Below are 26,568 nucleotides of genomic sequence, written 5' to 3' on the forward strand. Positions count from 1 at the left end.
AAGAGGCTAATAAAGACAGGATAGGTGACCCTCTAATACCAGTCTCCTGTAGTTGTGAGATAAGTTTACAAGACACTCTGGAATCCAGCGCACAAAGGTGGGTGGTGAGGAGAGGTTCCTCTGGGTTGCAGGCAATAAGGTGGTACATGTCTGGGGAGAATTTAAGATCAATAATGAAACAAACTAAAAGTCTTTAAAAAACAAAAATGATCACTGTGAAGTGGCAATTCCAAACAATGTCTGACAAAATGCTCTTCCTAAAAAAATCGTTTGTTGGTTTAAGTTCTATATAATTACTATTATCACAGGCAAGTTTCCGTAATAGAATCTAAGCTCCTAGTTACCATATTTGTATTACTTATCTTTTGATGAAGATTGTGTTCTGCATAGAAGTTAATTCAGAAAACTCTGTCATATACTGGCCCCTGGCACACAGGGACTTTGCTAAATATGCTGGTTCCAAGAATAAGTTCCTGATGGTTTGGAACTGTCTGAGGTTGCTCCAAGTGTGTCTGCGTGTGTGTTAGTCACTCAGTGATGTCCGACTCCTTGCTACCCCGTGGATGGTAGACCACCAGGCTCCCCTGTCCATGGGATTTCCCAGGCAAGAATACTGGAGTGGGTTGCCATTTCCTTCTCCAGAGGACCTTTGCATCTCCTGCATTGCAGGCAGATTCTTTATCATCTGAGCCACCAGGGAAGCCCCCCGGCAAGTGTCTCTATCCCCTTGCATTTGTACAGTACGCTGCCCTGTATACTGCTATGCACGGTCTGCCCCTACATTTGAACAGCAGGCTAAACATAAGCCAAATTAGCATGGTAATTGTATACACAAATAAACTGGACAACAGTTGCTTCAATTCTGTCATTTTGTGGGACTTCACAGAATTTTTACTTGTGTTTAGGATTTAAAACAGCAAAGGAGAGTACTACTTGCACAGTGTACTCATTTTGTTTGACAAATAAAGGTGTTAGCTCACACCAAAATGTTTTACTGAGAATTAATGTTTCCGTGAATTTTTTTTTTCTTTAGTTGTTCTAAATCTAAAGAATTAACCAAGAAAATAAGGGTTATTACTGAAAATAATGTTCTCATATACAAGAGGGGAAAGTTAATAAAAGATCTGTTCCAGATGTCAAATATACTAGAGGCTTCCATGGTCCAGGATTATGAGTGCTGGTTGCTGCCTTATTCAATCTGAATTTACAGTGCAGAGGAGTGTGTGTATGTGTGTGTGATAAAGGTGTACATATGCAGGTCTGTACCTGTGTGTATGTGTGCATTCAAGGGCTTAGGGAATACACACATGTATTTTCTTTGTCATTACATAATTCTTGGGAAAGTTTATGATGTCAATCATAAAAGGATACTTAAATATTGCTCTTAGTACACATAAATATCCCTAGACAGGCATTTGATATATAAGGTGATCCTGGCACTTAGGAAGGGACAATATGGGAGAATTACTGATGGAGGTCACTGACCCAAGGGCCGGAGGTCACTGATAAGAGTTCCCTTACTTAGTGAGGGTCTGTGTGCTTAGTCACTCAGTCATGTCCAACTCTTTGCAATCCCATGGACTGGTATGTAGCCTGCCAGGCTTCTCTGTCCATGGGGATTCTCCAGGCAAGAATACTGGAGTGGGTAGCCTATCCCATCTCCTGGCCAACTCTTTGCAACCCCATGGACTATATGTAGCCTGCCAGGCTTCTCTGTCCATGGGGATTCTCCAGGCAAGAATACTGGAGTGGGTAGCCTATCCCATCTCCTGGGGATCTTCCTGACTCAGGAATCAAACCAGGGTCTCCTGCATGGCAGACAGAACAGCTGAGCTACCAGGGAAGCCCTTAGTGAGGGTCTAGAAGGTTCAAATAAAGAAGTTATGTATGTGAACATCCCACTGGATAAAGCACAAAGACCAGATACTTCTGGCCATAAATAAGATGGAAAAGGGAACAACACTTGAGGAATTCAAGAAAACACTAAAAATATATGTGGTTTTCCCCCAGTTAATGTTCCAGGTCAGACAAGGCAAACGGAAGGGGTGGGTCCTGGAGTAATCATATTGTTAAAAGGTAGCTGTGTTTTGTGTACTATGCATCAACTCTAAAAATAGTTCAGTGGTCCCAAGAGGCTGGCTTTGAATTATGGAGGGTGATGTAGTTAGGAAAGGTCTTGAACTTGGAAACTTGGACTCATTGTTCTGGCCTAGGTTGTGGAGTTGGAGGGGGCTGGGCAACCTCCATGCAGTGCAGCAAGCCCTTGCTCCATGCTGGGTCGTGGCCTACGGGCATAGCAGCCACTGTGAACACCTTTCCCTTCATCTCTTAACTCCATCTGTCCCTGAAACACTCAGTACAAGCTAGAACCCAGGACAACTAAACTTTGGGTTTGCCAACCTGATCACCAAGCACACTGGCAGGTCAGACAGACTCTCAGAGTTTGCCATCATGGCATGAAATGGAACAGAGGAGTTTCCAAAGAGATAGCTTATGCATGACTTAGATTTCAGGAGACAGAGAATTCCCTCAACCTCTGGGTAGGGCACTCGAAAAACGAATGCTTTTCCCAATATTAAAACAGATAAGTTGCTTTGAACAGTAGCTAGTTTATTGAGTAATATGCGTAATATCTGGTATGTGCCCTTCCATTTTCTTCAAAAGCGATTCACTTCCGGTAAAATAACAAGTGGTGTTTGCGGTCTAATGATGGACTAATTGCGCTAATGATGCACTAGCTTGTTCCCCCAAGGCTCAGTCATGAGCCATCTGCACTCCACATCTCTGGGCTTTTAAAAGCACATTCTTCCTGCTCCCCAAGGAGCTGAACTTCAGAAATGTTGATGGATTACCATTTGTGCTTCATTTTCCATCTTCATCACTCTTCCCCCCATTTTATGCTTCTCCCCCTGGAGCTTATTTTAGGCCCCTTCTTGGAGCTGGATTTGAGAGCCATTGTTTTTCACAGACACAGGCATCAGCCCAACCTTTTCCGATTTCTTTCAGAAACAAATGTTGTCACTGTGCCTGACATAATATGTATTCTTGAAAGAGCATTTTAAAAAGAATATATCATGGCTCCGAAGAACTGAGGGAAGTGGAGGTGGAGAGACCCGACTGTTAGATGTGAAGCAGCCTTGGAGCAGGGATTCAGATGGAAGACAAGAGGTGTCCCTCGGGGGCAGCCAGTTTACCATAGGGATGGCCTTCATTGGTTGACCAGAAGGTGATGCTGCCCAAGTAATGTTACCCTTGTATTGTAGGTCTTGGGAAATTTATTGAGTGTCTCCTATGGGCTGAGGATTTCTAACTCTGCCTTAAAAGTTGTTTTTTCTCTTTGGCTAAGATGGTGGAGTATCCCCTGACCACCACCAACTGCCTCCCTGCTCCCTGCCCATCCCAGTCCGCATAGGGGGTTTCTGCAGCCTTATAAATGAGTGGGGGATCCTGGTGGGCATGGTGTGTAAGCAGTCAAAACCACTCCGTGTCTACGCCCTTGAAAATACTGGATTCTCCTGACAGTGTATAATCCTAGTCCTTGGAAAGGGATGAACCCATAAAATAAAATCTCCCCTTGATTCATTTAACGATCAGAAAAATATTCATTGAATACATACCATCTTCCTTGTCACAGTTACTTATTATTTTGGTAGATATTTTCTTTTATAAGCTTACCTTCAAATTAGTCATTTTTAACTAATAATTTTTTGTGAAAACTAATAGCTAAAAAGTAGATTTTAAAGGATCAGTTCTCAAGAATTCAATTTTTTTTCTTAAATACATTAAGTTTCATGGATATCACTTGAATGAAATTCAGGGGTGGTGTCCACAAAATTGAAAGGGAAAAAAGTCTTTATTTTTTATTAACACCTAATTGCTATATAGGATTTCCTTTAATTAGGAAGCTAAGTGACAAGCCACAGCCACATTAACAGTACATATGACTTTGTCACCAAGAAATGTCATTACTATGTTGCAGACCCTCAAAAATCTAGTTTATTCCCATCTCTTCATAAAGTGTGTGATAGTTATTAAACCTGTCTCATCAAAAGTTTTAATTGAATAGATTAAGAAAGAAGCAAATATGTTACTGAATCACATTATTTTAATATTTTGACAACCATATTTCAGTATTATTATTTTGCCTTGTAATTCTATTTATTTGTTTTATGCATTTAAAAGCATTATTCTGAGAAAGAATCATAAACTTCACCAGATAGCCAAGAGGGTCTGGGGCACAAATTCTGATTTCAAATCTTATTTTAATAGTCCTTTCAGCTAGGGCCAGGGAGATACAAGCTCTTTTAGTCTATGTCTAGAGATATATTTTTCTTAAGATTTTTTTTTTTCTTTTGACATGGACCATTTAAAAAGTAGTTAGTGAACTTGTTACAATATTGCTTCTGTTTCATATTTTTGTTTTTTTGCCATGAGGCATGTGGGACCTAAGCTCCCTGACCAAGGATTGAACCTGCACCCCTTGCATTGGAAGGGCAAGTCTTAACCACTGGACCACCTAAGAAATATCTTTATTTTGCCCTCACCAATGAAGGTTTTTTCAAGTGTAGAGCCAAGTGAGGCTACCCTGTAAGAAAACATAGGTGGAAAAGAATGCTGGGACCAGGGGCCAGGCTAAATTTAGAGGGTAAATAGAGGAAGAAAGGCCACCAAGGGGATGGAGAGGAAGGAGGAGAGACCCTTGGGTAGGAAGAAGATCTGAAGACTGGATGCCACAGAAGCCTGAACAAAATGGGGTTTCAAGGAGGAGGGAACAGCCAACTCTGTGACATGCTGGGTCAAGGACGATAAAAACAGCAAATGCACCAGTGACCGTGAAGACGTGGAAATGAGGGTGACTGTCGTGGGGGCCACTAGCGCAGCGCCAGGGAAGGAAGGTGGACTGGACTGACGCAGAGGTCAGAGAAGAGACACAAGGAAGTGGAGAGAAGTGTCGGTGTTTTCAACTCTTCGGTCAAGAGTTGCTGTGAAAGGAGCAGAAAGATATTGCAGTCAGTGAGGAAAGATGTCAAAGCAATGCTTTTCAAGAGAGATTCTGGAGCATGTTTGTGTGCTTCTGGGACTGATCAGTGCTGAGCATGAAAGAGGAAATGGGCCTCAGAGCCAAGAGAAGAAAGAGGCAGGGAAGAGCAGGGCTGAGTCATCCTCTTACACCAGACAGAGGGATGATTTTAATGAATAAGCTGTTTGTCAGCCATCAGGCACAGTTCTGCTCTCTGAAATATTCCCCTCTTTCCATGGTTCTCCACTTCTCTCTAACCCCACTACCTTCTTTAAATTTTTTTTTTTTATTAAGGTATAGTTGATTTACAGTGTTGGGCTTGTTTCAGGTATACCGCAAAGGGAATCAGTTGTAGGTATATCCACTCTTTAAGACTCTTTTTCCATGGAGGTTATTATGGAGTATTGTATAAAGTTCCCTGTGCTGTGCAGTAGGTTCCTATTAGTTATCTATTTAATATATAATAGTATGCATATGTCAATGCCGGTCTCCTAGTTCATCTGTCCTCCCTTATCCCCCATTGCCCTCTTGCTATCTCTGTGAATGAAAGTCGCTCAGTTGAGTCCAACTCTTGGTGACCCATGGACTATACAGTCCAAGGAATTCTCCAGGCCGGAATACTGGAGTGGGTAACCTTTCCCTTCTCCAGGGGATCTTCCCAACCCAGGGATCAAACCTAGTTTCTTCCACATTGCAGGCGGATTCTTTACCAGTTGAGACACTAGGTCATTTCCATATTAAAGCCTCATTGATGACTTAAACTAATTCAAGCTTATATGCATCTCATTGGAAATGGACAATATGTCCACCTTTCAAAGGCATTTGAGTCAGAGCAGAGGTTGTCCTTTTGCTTAAAGCAATTTGTCTCTGAAAGTATAAGTTTAGGAATTAGGGGCAGGAGGACATAGGTTTTTTCTGTTGCTTCTCAAATCCTCCCACAGAGGTGATAGTCTATAATGCTAATGTCACCTGGCACCCTATTTTTTCAGACCACCATGGTGCCCTTCACTACACTTCCGATTCAGCTATATCCTAATATGATAGCAAGAACCATTTAACATTCTTTCTTGAAAGAATATAAGCACTGAAAAAATTGGGATGATTTATTTGCAGCGTCATTTCTGGTACTAGTTAAATTGTGGACCAATCATCATAAAGAAAAAAGATTAACACAAGGTTAACACTGTCTCTGTCTACTCAGGAATCATCACTCTATTTTGGGCATTAGGCTTAGGGATCAATCCCTTACCTGTACCTGGAGAATTGCCACGATTTAGGTGAGACAAAAATGTATCTGAGTATCTGGAGAGGATTGGGGCAGGCTCCAGGGCACAATGTTAAGAGTCCCGCCTGGGAAGATGGAAGATCTCGATTCTAAATCTGTCTCTGACACTAATGGGTTCTATGAACTTTGTGAAGCCTCTCAATTCCTCTAGCATGGTCCCTGGGAAGAATGATCCCTAGGCCACCTTGGCTCTAAAATCCTTTGATTCTGATTTTTCTCCTATCATGGATGACTCTTCAGCTCCTATTTGTCTGGTGGTTTTGGCATCATGGCTATTCACTCATCAACTTGATAAATTTGGAGTTAGTTATTTCTCCAGTCAAAGGCAAAAACAGGGGAATCTCTGTTTTGGTGTCAGAGGAAGTGCCAGTCCCCCAAAACAGTAAAGAGCCCTGGTGTCTGCACCAGGGAGGCACCTTAGGGGAACGGAGACTTGCAGCCCCAGACTATGGTCTGCTGGATGTTAGCAGGTTCCCTCACTGCTGCTGGAGCTATGTGAAACCTGCTGACACAGGTTTCTGCACCCAGGACACACAATAGAAAAGCAGAAGTTATAAGAGGAGTGACCGCCCAGTGTTCATGAGCAAAGGAATTTGCACACTTGAGACCAAATGCAACTTCCTTCAAAATAGCTTCCTTCCCAGACCAAGACAAAAGGGCATACCCATGTCCCCCAGTACTCAGCTTTTCTCCATGATACTCACATGGCAGGGGGAGGAGGAGTCAGCGACAAGTGTGGTCAGTCCGTTAAGTCTGACATCATCTGCATCACGACTGGAGCATGTGGGTGATATATGTCACGTCATGGGCATCAGTGAGCTCTTTTTGCTATGTGGTATGTCACCTCTAAGAGCTAAAGGTGGAATCTGAGGGCTAGACATGGTTCCAGGCCATTGCTGGTAAACCCTCCATAAGAAAAGGTCGAGAGACAAGATCAACAAAATGCAAGAGAAGGCTGTTGATGGCACCTCTATGGAGCTGTCTCCTGAATCTGCCTCCATTTCCCCTCTATGCTGTCTCTACCTCTTTCAAGAAAAGGCAGGAAAGGTAGTCTTGGCAGTGATCCAAAACAGGGCTTCGCTTGGAGGGTACTTTGGATTTCTAGCCAAAGTTGATGCCATCACTGGAGACATAAGGTGGGTAGAATATGGCTGTCAACTGTATCCAACTGGTCCAAAAGATGGAAAGCTTTACAGCAAAGCTTCTACAGGAAAGCTACTACAGCAAAATAAGTCTCTGAAAGATATGCACACCAAGAATGTGTAATAAATCTGCCCATTGGTGGAACGCGTCCAGTAACAGCAAGTGCAAATAAAACCTAAAAGGCCACAGCTGAGCATAAATATGAACAAGTCCAATTAGCAGAGACTCTGCCAAGGTATACACACAAAAGATAAGAATGAGCCCATTTGTATACTATAAAACTGCCCAATTATTTGTCGGTTCCTTCCTTGTGTAAGGACAAGTCAGTGGAAGGGAATTTTCCTGGCCTCACTATAGTAAATACCAAAAGAGAGTGGACCCTGGGCCACATTGGGTCAAGAGGGTTACCAACATCTGGTTGTGAATTAAAAGGGAAAAAAAAGGCTACTCCATCCAAATGTGAAAGTATGTTTTGCAAGTGGAGGCTTCATGGACTTTTGTATACCCTTCTGCTGGGTATATACTAATATTGTGGCTTTCTTAACTTTGCTTGCATGTTAAACTTTCAAATACACTTCTTTGATGAACCAAATAAACATCTCTGCCCTCAGGGAGCTCACGCAGTAGGAGAGGATTGGAAGGTGGAGACAACCAGTAAAATATTAATAAATAAGTATATTGAGGGAGGAGCCTGGTAGGCTACAGTCCACGGGGTCACAAAGAGTCGGACAGGACTGAGTGACTTCACTTTCACTTTCAAGTACATTAAAGTGTATTGGACGGCTTTCCAGGTGATGCTAGTGGTAAAGAACCCACCTGCAAATGCAGAAGACATAAGAGCCCTGGGTTTGATCCCTGGATTGGGAAGAGCCCCTGGAGGAGGGCATAGAAAACCACCGTAGTATTCTAGCCTGGAGAATCCCCATGGACAGAGGAGCCTGGTGGGATACAGTCCATGGGGTAGAGAAGAGTGGGACATGACTGATGTGACTTGGCACACGTGCACAGGGTATTAGAAGTGATATATGAGATGGAAAAAATTCATCACAGAAGGGGGTTCGAAGGGCTGAAATGTGACATATGGTGGTCAGAGAAGCCCTCACTAAGGAAACAGTGTTTGGAGCAAGGTAGGAATGAGGTGAGGGAGTGAGACAGGAGGATATCTGCGCTAAGAGCATCCAAGCAGAGGGAACAGCCAGTGCCAAGACTCTGGGATGGAACATGGTGGCTCACAGGGAGGCCAGCACAGCTGGAGCAACATGGAAAGAAGAAGAGGAACTAAGTGAGGTATAATCTGTTCGTTTCCAAGGCAAACCATTCAATATCACGGTAATCCAAGCCTATGCCCCAACCAGTAATGCTGAAGAAGCTGAATTTGAACGGTTCTATGAAGACCTACAAGACCTTTTAGAACTATACCCCAAAAATATGTCCTTTTCATTATAGAGGACTGGAATGCAAAAGTAGGAAGTCAAGAAACACTAGGAGTAACAGGCAAATTTGGCCTTGGAATATGGAATGAAGCAGGGCAAAGAATAATAGAGTTTTGCCAAGAGAACGCACTGGTCATAGCAAACACCCTTTTCTAACCACACAAGAGAAGACTCTACACATGGACATCAGCAGATGGTCAACACCGAAATCAGATTGATTATATTCTTTGCAGCCAAAGATGGAGAAGCTCTATACAGTCAACAAAAACAAGACCAGGAGCTGACTGTGGCTCAGTTCATGAAATTCTTATTGTCAAATTCAAACTTAAATTGAAGAAAGTAAGGAAAACCGCTAGACCATTCAGGTATGACCTAAATCAAATCCCTTATGATTATACAGTGGAAGTGACAAATAGATTTAAGGGCCTAGATCTGAGTGCCTGAGGAACTATGGATGGAGGTTCATGACATTGTACAGGAGACAGGGATCAAGACCACCCCCATGGAAAAGAAATGCAAAAAAATAAAAATGGCTGCCTGAGGAGGCCTTGCAAATAGCTAGCTGTGAAAAGAAGAGAAGCAAAAAGCAAAGGAAAGATATAAGCATCTGAATGCAGAGTTCCAAAGAATAGCAAGGAGAGATAAGAAAGCCTTCCTCAGTGATCAATGCAAAGAAATAGAGGAAAACAAGAGAATGGTAAAGACTAGAGATCTCTTCAAGAAAATTAGAGATACCAAGGGAACATTTCATGCAAAGATGGGCTCAATAAAGGACAGAAATGGTAGGGACCTAACAGAAGTAGAAGATATTAAGAAGAGGTGGCAAGAATACACAGGAGAACTGTACAAAAAAGATCTTCACTTCCAAGATAATCATGATGGTGTGATCACTGACCTAGAGCCAGACACCCTGGAATGTGAAGTCAAGTGGGCCTTAGAAAGCATCACTACAAACAAAGCTAGTGGAGGTGATGGAATTCCAGTGGAGCTATTTCAAATCCTGAAAAATGATGTTGTGAAAGTGCTGCACTCAATATGACAGCAAATTTGGAAAACTTAGTAGTGGCCACAGGACTGGAAAAGGTCAGTTTTCATTCCAATCCCCAAGAAAGGCAATGCCAAAGAATGCTCAAACTACCGCACAATTGCATTCATCTCACATGCTAGTAAAGTAATGCTCAAAATTCTCTAGGCTTCAGCAGTCCATTAACTGTGAACTTCTAGATGTTCAAGCTGGTTTTAGAAAAGGCAGAGGAACCAGAGATCAAATTGCCAACATCCACTGGATCATCAAAAAGCAAGAGAGTTCCAGAAAAACATCTATTTCTGTTTTATTGACTATGCCAAAGCCTTTGACTGTGTGGATCACAATAAACTGGAAAATTCTGAAAGAGATGGGAATACCAGACCACCTGACCTGCCTCTTGAGAAACCTATATGCAGGTCAGGAAACAACAGTTAGAACTGGACATGGAGCAACAGACTGGTTCGAAATAGGAAAAGGAGTACATCAAGGCTGTATATTGTCACCCTGCTTATTTAACTTAAATGCAGAGTACATCATGAGAAACACTGGGCTGGAAGAAGCGCAAGCTAGAATCAAGATTGCCAGGAGAAATATCAGTAATCTCAGATATGCAGATGACACTAACCTTATGGCAGAGAGTGAAGAGGAGCTAAAGTGCCTCTTGATGAAAGTGAAAGAGGAGAGTGAAAAGGTTGGCTTAAAGCTCAACATTCAGATAACTAAGATCATGGCATCCGGTCCCATCACTTCATGGGAAGTAGATGGGGAAACAGTAGAAACAGTGTCAGACTTTATTTTTTTGGGCTCCAAAATCACTGCAGATGGTGATTGCAGGCATGAAATTAAAAGATGCTTACTCCTTGGAAAAAAAGTTATGACCAACCTAGATAGCATATTCAAAAGCAGAGACATTGCTTTGACAACAAAGGTTCATCTAGTCAAGACTATGGTTTTTCCTGTGGTCATGTATGGATGTGAGAGTTGGACTGTGAAGAAGGCTAAGCCCGAAGAATTGATGCTTTTGAACTGTGGTGTTGGAGAAGACTCTTTAGAGTCCCTTGGACTGCAAGGAGATCCAACGAGTCCATTTTGAAGGAGATCAACCCTGGGATTTCTTTGGAGGGAATAATGCTGAAGATGAAACTCCAGTCCTTTGGCCACCTCACGCGAAGAGTTGACTTATTGGAAAAGACTCTGATGCTGGGAGTGATTGGGGGCAGGAGGAGAAGGGGACAACAGAGGATGAGATGGGTGGATGGCATCACTGAGTCGATGGGCGTGAGTTTGAGTGAACTCTGGGAGTTGGTGATGGACAGGGAGGCCTGGCGTGCTGCGATTCATGGGGTCACAGAGTCGGACACGACTGAGCCACTGAACTGAACTGATACACATGTTCGGGGCTTCCCTGATGGCTCAGCAGGTAAAGAATTCACCTGCAATGCAGGAGACACAGGAGATGCGGGTTCAGTCCCTGGATCAGGAAGATCCCCCAGAGGAAGGACATGGTGACCCACTTCAGTATTCTTGCCTGGAGAATCCCACAGACTGAAGAGCCTGGTGGGCTGCAGTCCAAAGGGTCACAAAGAGTCAGACACAACCGAGAGACTGAGCACACACATGCATACACATAGTCATTCTTTTTCAGACTTTTTTCTCAAATAGGTTATAATAGACTATTGAGTAGAGGTCCCTGTGCTATGCAGTACATGCTTGCTGGTTATCTATTTTATATATAGCAGTGTGTGTGTATTAATGACTCCTAATTTATCCCTCCCCCCACATTTCCCCTTTGGCAACCAAATTTTTGGTTTTCGAAATATGAGAGTTTGTTTCTGTTCTGTAAATAAGTTAATTTATATCATTCTTAAAATTAGGCTCCACACATGAATGATATCATGTATTTGCTTTTCTTTGGCTTACTTCACTTACTATGATAATCTATAGGTCCGTCCAAATTGCTGCAGGTGGCATTATTTCATTGTTTTTTATGGCTGAGTTGTATTATACTGTATATAGGTACTATATCTTCTTTATCCATTCATCTGTTGATGGACATTTAGGTTGGTTCCCTGTCTTGGCTACTTGTAAATAGTGCTGCTAAGAACAGTGGGGTGCATTATCTTTTCAAATTATGGTTTTCTTTGGATGTATATCCAGAAGGGATTGCTAGATCACGGGGTAGTCCTTTTGTTTTCTTTTCTGAATTACCTAGAACGTGCCAACACGGAACAAGGATCTGGGCATACAATACATAAGATAAGGCTCAGCCCTCAAGGTACTTAGAGTCAATGCATTAAAATGATCATTTGAGTATAGTGTGGTACCTGCAGAAAGACACACCTCCTCATTTGAGGTCAGTGAGAAAAAATACTTGACTCAGCCTGGGAGGAGTGGGAAGATCTTTGGAAGAAATAACATCTACTGCTTAACTGAAGACTAAAAATTAGCCAGATGAAGAAGGGGGAAGCATGACACAGCCTGGAATGTTCCGGAAAGACACATTTACTTGGTGCTTACATTTCTGCCTGAGCAAATAGCTCTGTCTCCAGTGAGGCTAACCCCTCAAGTCCTAAGTGATGCCTCATACTAACCCAAATGTTGATAACACAACTAGTTGAATTAGTTACTCAGGCTAAACCATTGCGGTCAGGCAGAAGTCTGGTTTCAACTTGCCACCAACTCCAGCATCTTAGAACTCAGACAAGGGCTCTTTCCCAGTGAACAGCAGCTGTAGCTGCGAAAGGGCAAAGTCTTCCCATCAGCACTGGCCTCTGGGTTGCAGCCGAGACCATATGGTGGTTCCATCTTTTATTGGTCTTTGTTTTCATTGTGAAGAGAGTGCCACAAGCACGGAGTGTTCCTAGCAACAAACAGGACAGCGGGTGAGAGAGGAATTGCTCCTCAGGGAGGCAAACGGACAGCCACCTTGACAACGCCCAGTCTGATGTCAGAGTTGACGGCGCCCCACAACCCGAGGCAAACAGGAAAAAGACAGTATTTTCAAAGTGTGAACCCAGGATCTGACTCTGACAGCAGGGTGCTTTTTAAGGCAAGAGGTATCCAAGTCAAGGTCCCCCACATTGTTACTCTTTCTTTATTGAAGGACAATTTCTTTACATGCCGTGTTAGTGTCTGCTGTACAGCAAAGAGAATCAGTTATATAGATATATATATGCCCTCCCTCTTGGACCTCCCTCCCACCTTCGCCCCCCTCCCCATCACCCCTCTAGGTCATCACAGAGCACTGAGTTGAGCTCCCTGTTTTGTATAACAGCTTCCCCCTACTATCTGTTTTACACTTGTACATATGAGGCTTCCCTGATAGCTCAGTAGGTAAAGAATCCTCCTGCAATGCAGGAGACCCCTGTTCAATTCCTGGCTCGGGAAGATCCCCTAGACAACGGACAGCCTACCCCCTCCAGTATCCTTGGGCTTCCCTGGTGGCTCAGATGGTAAAGAACCCGCCTGCAATGCAGGAGACCTGGGTTTGATCCCTGGAGGAGGGCACGGCAACCCACTCCAGTATTGTTGCCTGGAGAATCCCCATGGACAGAGCAGCCTGGCGGGCTGGAGTCCATACGGTCGCGCAGAGTCTGACCCGACTGAAGCGACTAGGCAGCAGTGTATATATGTCATTTCTAATCTCCCAATTCATCACACTCTCCCTTTCCCACCCTGTGTCCACACGTCCATTACTCTGAGTCTCAATTCCCGCCCTGCAAATAAGCTTGTCTCTATCATTTTTATATTTTAGATTCCACATACACGTGCTAACATAAACTATTTCTCTCTTTCTGATTTACTTCATTCTGTATGACAGACTCTAGGTCCACCCACATCTCTACGAATGACCCTCTTTTCTGAAGGTCTTCGAGCTTTCCTCTCCTGGACTGGGCAAACTCCGCTATCAGACATTCAATCCTCCCTTGCAATTACTTTCCAAAGCTCTCAGCCTGCAACATTCTTTTAGTGACCCCCCCCCCCTGCCTTTTTTTTGGAGTATAATTGCTTTACAATGTTGTGTTAGTTTCTGCTGAACAACTAAGTGGATCAGCTATATGTGTACATACATCCCCTTTTTCTTGACCCTCCCTTTCACCACCACCCCCAATTCCATCCATCTAGGTCATTACAGAGCACTGAGCTGAGCTCCCCATGCTATACAACTGGCTTTCCTCCTATGTTTTCTCCATTCCTTCCAGTACAGCTGGTGTCATTCATCTACACTTATACTAACCCATTCAAGCTACCCCCAAAGGAACCAAATCTCATGACAGAGACAAGAAGATATATTTTGGAGGCATCTTCAAAGTGCCAGTCTGTGTGGAACCAGAGGCAAAGCTAGCCGAAAGCAAGAGCAAAGGCAGTACCAAATCCCTCCATGTCATTACAACAAAAATCTCTTTCCTGCAGAAATAACATTTTTGTTGTTGTTCAGTTACTAAGTCATGTTCGACTATTTGTGACCCCACGGACTGTAGGCTCCTCTGTCCTCCACTATCTTCCAGAGCTTGCTCAAATTCATGTCCATGGAATTGATGATGCTATAATAACAATAGCAATAGCCAACACTTAACACATGCTTACTAAGTGCCAGGCACTTTCATAAGCATATTTACAGGTGTGGAACTCATTCAGTCTTCCCTAAAACCCTGAGGTAGTTCTTATTATTGCTCTGATTTTGCAGATGAGAAAACTGAGGCACAGAAAGATGAAATAAACAAGTAAGTTTCTCAGGAGCTATGAGTGGGCAGATCTGGTGTCCACACGATTCACCCCAAGGTACTCTGGGTTTTCAAGACCCAGGTGTTTTCTACTACCTATGTTTAATATTATAGGTTTTTAGTGTAAAAATGAATCTGGAATATCTTTGTCCATTTTGTATAGGAAAAGTCAATACTGCAAATATTTAGCACAAGAAATTTGAAATACAGTAGACCTTTGAACAACATAGGTTTAAGGGTAATCACTTCTTCACAGCTGAAAATCTGCACATAACTTTACAATTGTTACTCTGTATCCTGGTCCCACATACAAGGAGTCAACCAAGCAACTGTGGATCATGTCACACAGTGACTTGAGAACCCCATGAACAGTATGAAAAGGCAAAATGATAGGATACCAAAAGAGGAACTCCCCAGGTCATTGGGTGCCCAATATGCTACTGGAGATCAGTGGAGAAATAACTCCAGAAAGAATGAAGGGATGGAGCCAAAGCAAAAACAATACCCAGCTGTGGATGTGACTGGTGATAGAAGCAAGGTCCAATGCTGTAAAGAGCAATATTGCATAGGAATCTGGAATGTCAGGTCCATGAATCAAGGCAAATCGGAAGTGGTCAAACAAGATATGGCAAGGGTGAATGTCGACATTCCAGGAATCGGTGAACTAAAATGGACTGGAATGGGTGAATTTAACTCAGATGACCATTATATCTACTACTGCGGGCAGGAATCCCTCAGAAGAAATGGAGTAGCTATCATGGTCAACAAAAGAGTCTGAAATGCAGTACTTGGATGCAATCTCAAAAACGACAGAATGATCTCTGTTCGTCTCCAAGGCAAACCACTGAATATCACAGTTATCCAAGTCTATGCCCCAACCAGTAATGCTGAAGACACTGAAGTTGAACGGTTTTATGAAGACTTACAAGACCTTTTAGAACTAACACCCAAAAAAGATGTCCTTTTCATTATAGGGGACTGGAATGCAAAAGTAGGAAGTCAAGAAACACCTGGAGTAACAGGCAAATTTGGCCTTGGAATACGGAATGAAGCAGGGCAAAGACTAATAGAGTTTTGCCAAGAAAATGCACTGGTCATAGCAAACACCCTCTTCCAACAACACAAGAGAAGACTCTAGACATGGACATCACCAGATGGTCAACACCAAAATCAGATTGATTATATTCTTTGCAGCCAAAGATGGAGAAGCTCTATACAGTCAACAAAAACAAGACCAGGAGCTGACTGTGGCTCAGATCATGAACTCCTTATTGCCAAATTCAGACTCAAATTGGAGAAAGTAGGGAAAACCGCTAGACCATTCAGGTATGACCTAAATCAAATCCCTTATGATTATACAGTGGAAGTGACAAATAGATTTAAGGGCCTAGATCTGATAGATAGAGTGCCTGATGAACTATGGAATGAGGTTCGTGACATTGTACAGGAGACAGGGATCAAGACCATCCCCAAGGAAAAGAAATGCAAAAAAGCAAAATGGCTGTCTGGGGAGGCCTTACAAATAGCTGTGAAAAGAAGAGAGGCAAAAAGCAAAGGAGAAAAGGAAAGATATAAGCATCTGAATGCAGAGTTCCAAAGAATAGCAAGAAGAGATAAGAAAGCCTTCTTCAGCGATCAATGCAAAGAAATAGAGGAAAACAAGAGAATGGTAAAGACTAGAGATCTCTTCAAGAAAATTAGAGATACCAAGGGAACATTTCATGCAAAGATGGGTTCGATAAAGGACAGAAATGGTATGGACCTAACAGAAGTAGAAGATATTAAGAAGAGGTGGCAAGGATACACGGAAGAACTGTACAAAAAATATCTTCATGACCCAGATAATCATGATGATGTGATCACTCATCTAGAGCCAGACATCTTGGAATGTGAAGTCAGGTGGGCCTTAGAGAGCCTCACTACAAACAAAGCTAGTGGAGGTGATGGAATTCCAGTTGAGCTGTTTCAAATCCTGAAAGATGATGCTGTGAAAGTGCTGCACTGAATATGCCAGCAAATTTGGAAAACTCAGCAGTGGCCACAGGACTGGAAAAGGTCAGTTTTCATTCCAATTCCAAAGAAAGACAATGCCAAAGAATGCTCAAACTACCGCACAGTTACACTCATCTCACATGCTAGGAAAGTAATGCTCAAAATTCTCCAAGCCAGGCTTCAGCAATACGTGAACCATGAACTCCCTGATGTTCAAGCTGGTTTTAGAAAAGGCAGAGGAACCAGAGATCAAATTGCCAACATCCGCTGGATCATGGAAAAAGCAAGAGGGTTCCAGAAAAACATCTATTTCTGCTTTACTGACTATGCCAAAGCCTTTGACTGTGTGGATCACAATAAACTGTGGAAAATTCTGAAAGATGGGAATACCAGACCACCTGACCTGCCTCTTGAGAAATCTGTATGCAGGTCAGGAAGCAACAGTTAGAACTGGACATGGAACAACAGACTGGTTCCAAATAGGAAAAGGAGTATGTCAAGGCTGTATATTGTCACCCTGCTTATTTAACTTCTATGCAGAGTACATCATGAGAAACGCTGGACTGGAAGAAACACAAGCTGAAATGAAGATTGCCGGGAGAAATATCAATAACCTCAGATATGCAGATGACACCACCCTTATGGCAGAAAGTGAAGAGGAATTAAAAAGCCTCTTGATGAAAGTGAAAGAGGAGAGTGAAAAAGTTGGCTTAAAGCTCAACGTTCAGAAAACGAAAATCATGGCATCCGGTCCCATCACTTCATGGGAAATAGATGGGGAAACAGTAGAAACAGTGTCAGACTTCATTTTTTGGGGCTCCAGAATCACTGCAGATGGTGACTGCAGCCATGAAATTAAAAGATGCTTACTCCTTGGAAGAAAAGTTATGACCAACCTAGATAGCATATTCAAAAGCAGAAACATTACTTTGCCAACTAAGGTCCGTCTAGTGAAGGCTATGGTTTTTCCTGTGGTCATGTATGGATGTGAGAGTTGGACTGTGAGGAAGGCTGAGTGCCGAAGAATTGATGCTTTTGAACTGTGGTGTTGGAGAAGACTCTTGAGAGTCCCTTGGACTGCAAGGAGATCCAACCAGTCCATTCTGAAGGATATCAACCCTGGGATTTCTTTGGAAGGAATAATACTAAAGCTGAAACTCCAATACTTTGGCCACCTCATGCGAAGAGTTGACTCATTGGAAAAGACTCTGATGCTGGGAGGGATTGGGGGCAGGAGGATAAGGGGACGACAGAGGATGAGATGGCTGGATGGCATCACTGACTTGATGGACGTGAGTCTGAGTGAACTCCGGGAGTTGGTGATGGACAGGGAGGCCTGGCGTGCTGCGATTCATGGGGTCACAAAGAGTCGGACACGACTGAACGACTGAACTGAACTGAACTGAACTGAACTGAAAAAAAATCGGCATGCAAGTAGACCCACACATGTTGTCCAAAGATCAACTGTATTCTAAAATATGATTTAAGCTTTTTGATTCTGTGTCTATGTGTCTTACTATTATATTTATTTATTTTTATTTGATAGAAATATTTTTTAATTGAAGTATATTTGACTTACTGTGTCATGAGTGTTTTCTATAGAAAGAAAAGATTTATTTTTCATGATGATTCACCACTTTACTACAGCTAAGGCAATTAGTACTGGATTAAACAATAAGGCCCTTTATTGTGCCAGGTGGCTCAAGGGTAAAGAATCCACCTGTCAGTGATCCCTGTGTTGGGAAGATCCCCTGGAGGAGAAAATGAAAACCTACTCTAATATTCTTGCCTGGGAAATTCCGTGGGTAGAGGAGCCTGGTGGGCTACAGTCCATGGGGTCACAAAAGAGATTTACATGAGCATGCACACACATTGTGCCATTGATAGTAAACCCAGAGGTGACATACATCCACATCTGGCCACATGTCTAAGCATATCCCAGGGTCCAGCAAGGAGAATGACGTCCCTGCACTTTAAACCTATCACAGTGTACCCCTGAGTGCATAACCAGGCCCAGGCTGGCAGCAGAGAAGAGGTGAATGGTCAGCTGGTGGGGGCAACCACCACCATCTCCCATGCTGGTGTGGAATGGGCTGGAGAATACAATTGAGAATCAGTACCAAGAAGCAGAATAATAATGTTGACTTGGCCAAAAATTCATTTGGGTTCTTCCATAAGAGGTTACAGAAAAACTCGAACAAAATGTTTGCCAATCCAATATTTTGAAGGTTCATCCTCCTTTTGCCAAACACTTCACCCTTGTCCCCAGCCTGAATATGACAAGTAGTTGCTGACATGCCTACAGGATGGGAGCTCTGGCTGGAAGGGAAGGCTGGCCAGGAGGAAGGGACATGATGTGGGACAGGGAAGATCCAATAGCTTGGAGGATTCGAGCCCAGGTATCCAGTTCTGGAGTTCATCCTCCATGCCAGGCTTTTATCAGAGCCTTCAGAGCCTTCATGGCCTCAGCAGTATTATTATTCCACTTTCACACATTATAAAACTGAGTCTCAGTGAGGTCTCATAACATCTCCAAGGCCACATAAATAGGAATCAATGGCCCTGTGGTTTGAATCCCTGCAGTCTGACTCTGGGGTCCTGTGCACTGACACTGTCCTGACATTGGGAGGGTATCTCTCAATGCAGTCTGGGGATGCCCTTTTAACTGGGGCACTTACAATGCAGATTCCTGGGCCCTAGGCCAGGGTCCATTCATTAGGCTTTCTGTGGGCAGGGCTTCAGAGTAGGAAGTTGAAGAGTATTCCACACAGAGAGATGTTTAAGAACAATGAGGTGACCATTTGTCACTTCCCATCTGTGTTCTGACCTTGGGCAAGTCACTGTTTCTCCCTGGATCTTGGTTTCCTTGTTTGTAAAATGAGGATGGATAGGTCACTTTCATCTCAAGAACTCTAATTCTAATTCATCTTCATTTTTTACTGCAGTATAATTGCTTCATCTAATTCATCTTTAAACTAAATAAATCAGCTACAGCCTGCCTTTTTTCCATGTATCTCCTTATCTTTAAACATTAGTGCAACTAAGACAATAGGTTAAATTACAGAATTTGTAATTTGATGCACAAATATTCACAGAGTTCCCCTGGAAAATCTGGAAAAACTACATACCTCTGAATGTGGTGTATTTGAAGGGCAACCCTCCCTAAAACCCAGGGCTAGGACCTAATGATTTCATCAGGTCTTCCCATGTTCAGGACTTTTAAAATCTCTGATTTCTTGGTGCTGCTAGAAATGACGCTGATGGATAATTTTAATTTTCCTTCCACTCTGAAAATACAGTCTCATTTAGTGGGCATCTTTCAAAGATTTAAACCAGGCATCCTACACTGGCCATAACCTCAACCCCATTTGCGGACTCTCTGGTTTCGTTTTCTGAAGTTTTTTCTCTGAAGAAAGGAAAGCAAGAATTAGGGGCTTTGGCCAAACAAGTCTGGCTACTCAGTGAATAGGTTTCCAGATAAGAAGGATCTGAAGGACTTCCCATGGGCGGGAGGGAAATAGCACACACCATCTGGGGAAGAGGACCAGGAAATCACTTCTTGTTTTCAAACAGCGGCCAGCCGTCGGGGATGGCTGTGTGAGGCTGGGAGGACCACAGCAGGGAGGCACCGGTCAAAGAGGAGGCTGAGCTTGGCTCGGAGCTCCCAGTCCTGTCTGAGCCCTCCTCATGAGCCCAGCTTTGCTCGCCCTTCATCGAGCATGAGGCTGCGGGGCGAGTGGCCTCGTAGCAGAGAGCTGGAACTTTGTTAGACGTCTGATCAGAGCCGGAGCTGGCCTGGGGACGACAGTGCTGGGCAGGTAACAGGCATTTCTCCTACTGCAGTTTGTCTCTTTTGGTAGCAAGACCTCAGGGGCACCTAGGTCTCTCTGAGGCTCCTTTTAAGGCACTTTTCAGTTACAGTCCTCTTTTCTGTAGCTGTGACTTGCATGTTGCAAGCACAAAGCATGGCTGGCCAGGGGCACTGGGCGTGCGGCTGTTGGTCAAGTCGGTGAGACTGTGTTTAGGAAGATGGAGTGTCAGGCAGTGAGCTGGGGTGCTTTTAGGATTTCCTCTATAATGAAAAAAGCTTTCCGTTTTCTATCTTTTTAATGAGTTTTCCCATCCCTGAGCCAGAAACTACCATAGAGACCAGAAGGTTCGTGAATTGCTGACTGTGGATCTCCACACCAGGCAGCCAGGGAGGCTACCCTGCGTGTAGCAGGAGGTGTGCAGGTATTCTCACGTCCTAGGCAGTCTGGAAACGTAAAATGCAAGCTACCCACTTCCTCCCCCAACTACTGAATGGAACGGGGTTTGCAAGTCAGCTCTGGGAAGGAGGTCAGATAAAGCACTGGGATCAAGAGCAGGCAGGCTTGCCTCAAGTGTTCTGGAAAGGAGGAGTTGCCCTATGGTGTGTGGTTTGCTTCAACTGTGTTTTCTCATACTTTGCAGAAAGCCGGCTCATACCCCTTCACTGCAGCTCAGTTTTTCCCTTCATAAAGAGCTAATGTTTCTGGACTTTCATTTCTGAATGATGCACGTAATGCATGGTTATATTCTTACTATAACAGAATATGTCTCACAGTTTTTCAGACCCCACATGCCCCGTATGCATTAGTTTCCTTCCCTCCCCAATGTTATCCAGTCAATTGTTTGCCATCTATCTTACCAGTTAAGTGACTGATTTTTCTGTCTTCCCAGCTCTTAGGGCAAGCCAGGGCACTTAGGAATACAAATATTCTTTTTGTCAGATCCATGTATTGGTCTTTAACAATCCCTTCCCCTCACTGCAATGCAAAAAATAATACATGGGGAATGTGAGCAGTTGTTTTAATATTTAGAAAAGCTTGAAATAGTTTTTTTTTTTTTCATTTTTACCATTGTTATTTATATATTGGTTTTGGCTTGGACAATGCATAGTATTTGTAACAACCTCCCACGGATTAAATTCTAGATTTTTCAACTAGTAGTTTGGGATTCTCTCTTGAAGTCCATCAAAGGTATTTTGTTCTGGAAAATAAAAGAAGATTAACTGAATAGATGGATGGATTTATAGATACATAAATGACAGCTAGCCAGCTAGATTAAGTAGTTGGCTCTAGGGAAATGGGGGGACAATGGGAGAGATTCCCTTACTTAGTGGATAATAGATGTATTTAACATGTGGGTTCACTTTCTATTTCTTTTAGCTTTCTGTAAAAAGGTGACCTTTAATTTTTTCCTTCTATTCATTATTATGAGACAAGTGAATTATAAATAAAATACTGTGAACAAATGAGTATAGGTCATGGAGAGAGGATTTGCAATGAAGTTACATGAGCAATGTCAAGTCTAAGAATAATCACAAATTACTTTTCAACTGCTATTAGGCATTTTCTTACCCTTCCCAAGGTTTCTCTTCTCCAAACTAGAGGGCCAGTTGGCCCTGATTTTGGACATTCTCTGGTGCTTTCTTGATCATCTTGTTAAATTTGCCCATGTTGATTCTTTCTCTGGGTATTTTGATGAACATTTCACCCTGCTGCACAGTGCTAGCCCCTGACAGAGCCCTCCTTCTCTTTCAACTCACTCATCACAGGTAAAGCAGGTAGCTTGTTCCCATTTTATGAAATACGAAACTGAGAGGCTCAGAATTCCAGGGGCACTGGAATGAGAAGAAGCCCAGATCTCTGCCTTTCCAACCAAGAGGCTGATAACATCATGAGAGTGAAAATCATACAGAGTAGAGAATGAATGTGATTGGCTGGATTCTATCAGTTTTGGAGCAACATGGGTTTCCAGTTGTGCTGGAAGTCTGTAGGTAGATTCAGCTATTGCCTGGTCCAGATTTGAGCACATTCTAACACCTGCCGTTTATTGGCATCATCCTCAGCAACTTAGCCAAAGAAAATGGTGCCCAGACACTTCCCTGGAACAACTGAGTGAGAATCTCTAGGGAAATCTCATGCTGTTTTGCTTGGTTGGTTTTGTCTGTAAATCTCCAAAGTGATTCTTTTACACAGCGAAGGTTGAGAATTGAGTCCAAACCGTAAGAGACAAAGTCTAAATAGTGAAGCAGAAGTAATACTGCTTCAGGTCACTCAGAAGTTGGGGTCAGACATGCCAGCAGGGGTGAGCATCTTGTTTTAGGATCTGGCTGCAGCTGTTAATGAGTGGAACGCTGCCCCCCTCACACACATCAGCAGGTGAGAATGAGGAGGCAACCCCAGCTCCCCAGACATGGCCCTATCTTTCGAGTTTCAACTAAAACCACCCCCTGGCTTCCATGCAGAGTCACTGGCTCCCTGTCACTTGCAGAGTTTACAGAATCTGATGAAATGTTCCAGGTAAACAGGATGTGTTCTTCTGCTGCCAAATGACTATGGGTGGGAGGGGGTCATCCTTTTATTCAATGTCACTTTAACATGTGTCTCAATTCCCAGAAAAAGAAATACTAGTTATCTTTTGCCTGATCTGCCACTTTCTGGATTGATCTATATAGATGGGTAGAAAATAAATCAGAGTTGGGTTTTTGTTGTTGTTGTTTTTCAGAGCTCTTTTTTTTTTTTTAATCAGAAAATGTGCCCCTAGAAAGCTTCCCTGCCAACATTCCTCACAGAGTCCAAATTAGTATCGCTCATTGCTGTAATCTTTGTCTCTAAGTGGGGGCCCTCATAGGCTCAGGTTCCCCCATGTCAGGGACTTTCAACCCAGAGTAGCTGCTTTAGGAAGGCTTGTTGAGTTAAGTATCTGTGTTCACTGTGGGGACGCTATGAATTCACACGGCTCAGCATTTCAACTCACATTGCCTGATTGTGGTGATGATGGTTAAAATAACTGGAGTCTTGCCTGTTTTCTCAAAGATAATCACAAAAGTGAAACCTTTAAAGTCACAGCTTAGTAGAAGCATCTATGCTGATAGATGTGCAAAGAGCTGTGGAATTACAAAGACAGAGAATCCTTTCCTTTAATCAGTTTATACTCATAACAGGAGGCAAAGCACTGGTCCTGGGGATTTTAATAACAACAGGTAATGTTTACTGAGTACTTATTTTGTGCTAGGCACTGTGTTCAGTACTTTACAGAGGTGGTTAAGTCATGTAGTCATTTCAATAATCCCATGCCTCAGTTTCTATTATAATGCCTAATTTATAGAAAAAAGGACACACAATTTTAACTAAGTTGCCCAAGGCACAGAAAGCTGGCAAGTAGGCAGTCTGATCAGTCCATATGCCTAATAACTATGCTGTGCTACAAAAACCACAATAGAGCTACAGAAAAACCCGCATGCCAGGGCCAGAGAAGTAGCCAGGGAGGGAGATGCGGTGTATTCCAAAGGAAGGGTAAGACTTCAGATTTAGCAACAGAATTGGCTATTATTGTGTGACTTGGGGTGTGTGATTTAATTTACCCAAGTTTCAGTTCCTTTGCTGGCAAAATGGAGATAACTGATAGTTCTAACAATATAGAGTTTAAGGATTAAAATGAGCCTGGCATATCAAGTACACCGTTTAGTCTAATGACCAGCATATAGCTGGTGGTGCTGGTTTAGTCGCCAAGCCACGTCCGACTCTTGGAACCCAAGGACTGTAGCCTGCCAGGCTCCCCGTCCATGGGATTCTCCAGGCAAGAATACTGGAGTGGATTGCCATTTCCTTCTCCAAGGGATCTTCCTGATCCAGGAATTGAACCCAGGTCTCCTGCATTGTAGGCAGATTCTTTACCAGCTGAGGGAAGCCTGGCATATAGCTAAAGCTTGATAAATGATAGCAATTCTTGTTGCTACTAAGGGAGTACAAAAGACTTGAAATAATGAGTAAATCTCAGAAGGGAGAAATGGGGCATTTCAGGTTGCCAAGAATAGTGTGAGAAGAAGTTAAGAGGTAGCAATCTCTTCAGCCAATACTTAGTGTTAATATTTATGACACATTTTGCAAAAAAAAAAAGGTACAATAAACGCTTGTGAGTAGGTCAGCCAGCCAGTTCTGTCTCCAAGTGTTACAGAAGAAAATTGTGTCAGAGCTGGGTTACATTCAGTTGTGGTGACCATGCTTGCCAGGTGAATTAGCCCAGATTTCCTCTGAGCATTTGAGAATGTTTAGAGTATCTGACATAATAGCAATATATGCTACGTATAGAGTATGGCATAGTAGCAATATATGACAAATAGTGTTCTAGGCAAATGAATTGGCAGATGGTATTGGATAGTGGACAGGGAGGGAAAGAGGAAGGTTCAGGAGACTGCTGCAGTCCTTCTGGTGATAATGGTTCTGAGGAGATGATACCATCCGCGCCAATATGGCGGCCGAGGGAAAGAAAATGCGGGCGCTGGAGGTATTCACAAGACTGAGCGAATGGCTGAATTGCTCCTCCCATTCCTACCCTCAAGGCTTGTGACCCAGAACACCTGTGGGGTTGTGAGCCTGGGAACCTGGAGAAAGAAGCCAGCAGTTTGTAAATCTGGGAAGAGATGGGTTAGGAGAGAAGAGACGCATTAGTTATGGATGAGCTGAATTTAGACCCAGGTGGAAATAGTGCATTTGGGAAGATGTTAGAAAAGTGACTAAGGTGGAAATAAAGTTTGAGGGATTCTCATATAAATGGATAGTTAAAGCTGTACCCTAAGAGCGTCAAGAGAGATCAGCCAAGGACCCAGGGGAGGTTTGCAAGCCTACACTCAGATGGTGTAGGATGAGGAGGACGGAATCATAGGAAGAGGGAAAGGAGAAAAGGCTGAAGTGAAGAGAGACCCCAAAGTGAAGTGAAGGAGAAAAAGGGGAAGGCATGAAGGAGGAGCAGCTAAGTGTTGTCAGAAACCAACAGGAAACCAGGAAGGACGAGGATTAGTGAATATCACACTTTAGAAGATGCTTTTCATGATGAGATGAGGACAAAAGTCAGACTATCCAGATTAAGAAAATCTTGGAATGGCCATGACTTCCCAGTGTGCTATATTTGGGAGGAGGGAATTTTAATCTGTAATATTTAATTAATATGCAATATTTAATCTGTAAGATTTAATCTGTAGTTTTTTCTCATTTTAAGTAGCAACCACACATCTTTTCTTCAAAATAGGCAGATAATTATTTCTATTGAAGTATAGTTGGCTTACAATGTTGTGTTAGTTTTTGTTGTACAGCAAAATGATTCAGTTAGACATATATATATTCTTCCCCATTATAAGTTATTACAAATTATTGAATATAGTTCCCTGTCATCCAGTATTCTTAAATTCTACCAAAATGCCTAGGGAGGAAAATAGAAATTTAAGAGAAGTGAAGTCATTGGCCAAGGAGCCCATGCCTGATGTCAGGGAGATGGAGGAACTGGGAGGTGGGAAGGGAGGGAATACAAAGATCTAAGAGGGTCCTGCCAATTACTAAAATGTTGGAATAGTTTAAACCACGTGGTAAAGACATAAGTGCTACCCTGGGGCCCCTGGAGGGTCTGGAGTGTCGCCTCCAGTCTCTGCCCCCATCACTCAGTCGCTTGCCTAGGGCCCTTGGGCCCAGGGCCTCTGTTCTTGCAGTGACCAGAGATTGCTCTGATTGGCCCATTATTGTTGCTATTGGAAGACTCAGTATTATTTCAGATCTTACCTCATAAAGAGTAGGACCACAAAACTGTAAGGCTTGGACCCATGCCCAAGCCCTTGGAGTCTCACAGCCAACCCCAGGGCCACCCTCCATGGCAGCTGAAAAACACCTCAGGCATTGTCTTGCCAGGGCTTAGGAAAACCCTTCCACGTGGTAAATGAAAGTACCAAGATGGTTGAGACAAGAACAGAGTTAGGAACTTACTGGTTTCATGGAGATGGCAATCTCCTGCTCAGAGGTTTCAGGGAGATGGCAATCTCCTGTTGTAAAATCCTCCAGTGATTTACAACAAGAAGGATGAAAGGTTATCAACGCCACACACATGTGCGTGTGTTTTGGAAAACTTGACCCCATTGTGTACAAACAAAT

General features: G+C 43.1%; 1 protein-coding gene across 5 annotated transcripts in view; it reads left to right on the forward strand.

Moving 5' to 3' along the window:
- ADGRF5 (adhesion G protein-coupled receptor F5) overlaps nucleotides 1–26,568 on the forward strand; it is a 113,276-nt gene that overhangs the window by 19,392 nt on the left and 67,316 nt on the right. For 4 of the 5 annotated variants that reach the window (XM_052648733.1, XM_052648735.1, XM_052648736.1 and 1 more), the window contains exon 1: nucleotides 20,223–20,442. The exons of the other annotated variant lie outside the window; for it this stretch is intronic. The gene's annotated coding sequence lies outside the window, so the exon portion shown is untranslated. Of the gene's footprint in view, nucleotides 1–20,222; nucleotides 20,443–26,568 lie in introns of those variants that run through there. 5 annotated transcript variants of the gene reach the window in all.

This window comes from Budorcas taxicolor, chromosome 11, assembly GCF_023091745.1.
Source record: "Budorcas taxicolor isolate Tak-1 chromosome 11, Takin1.1, whole genome shotgun sequence".
Lineage (NCBI taxonomy): Eukaryota > Metazoa > Chordata > Mammalia > Artiodactyla > Bovidae > Budorcas > Budorcas taxicolor.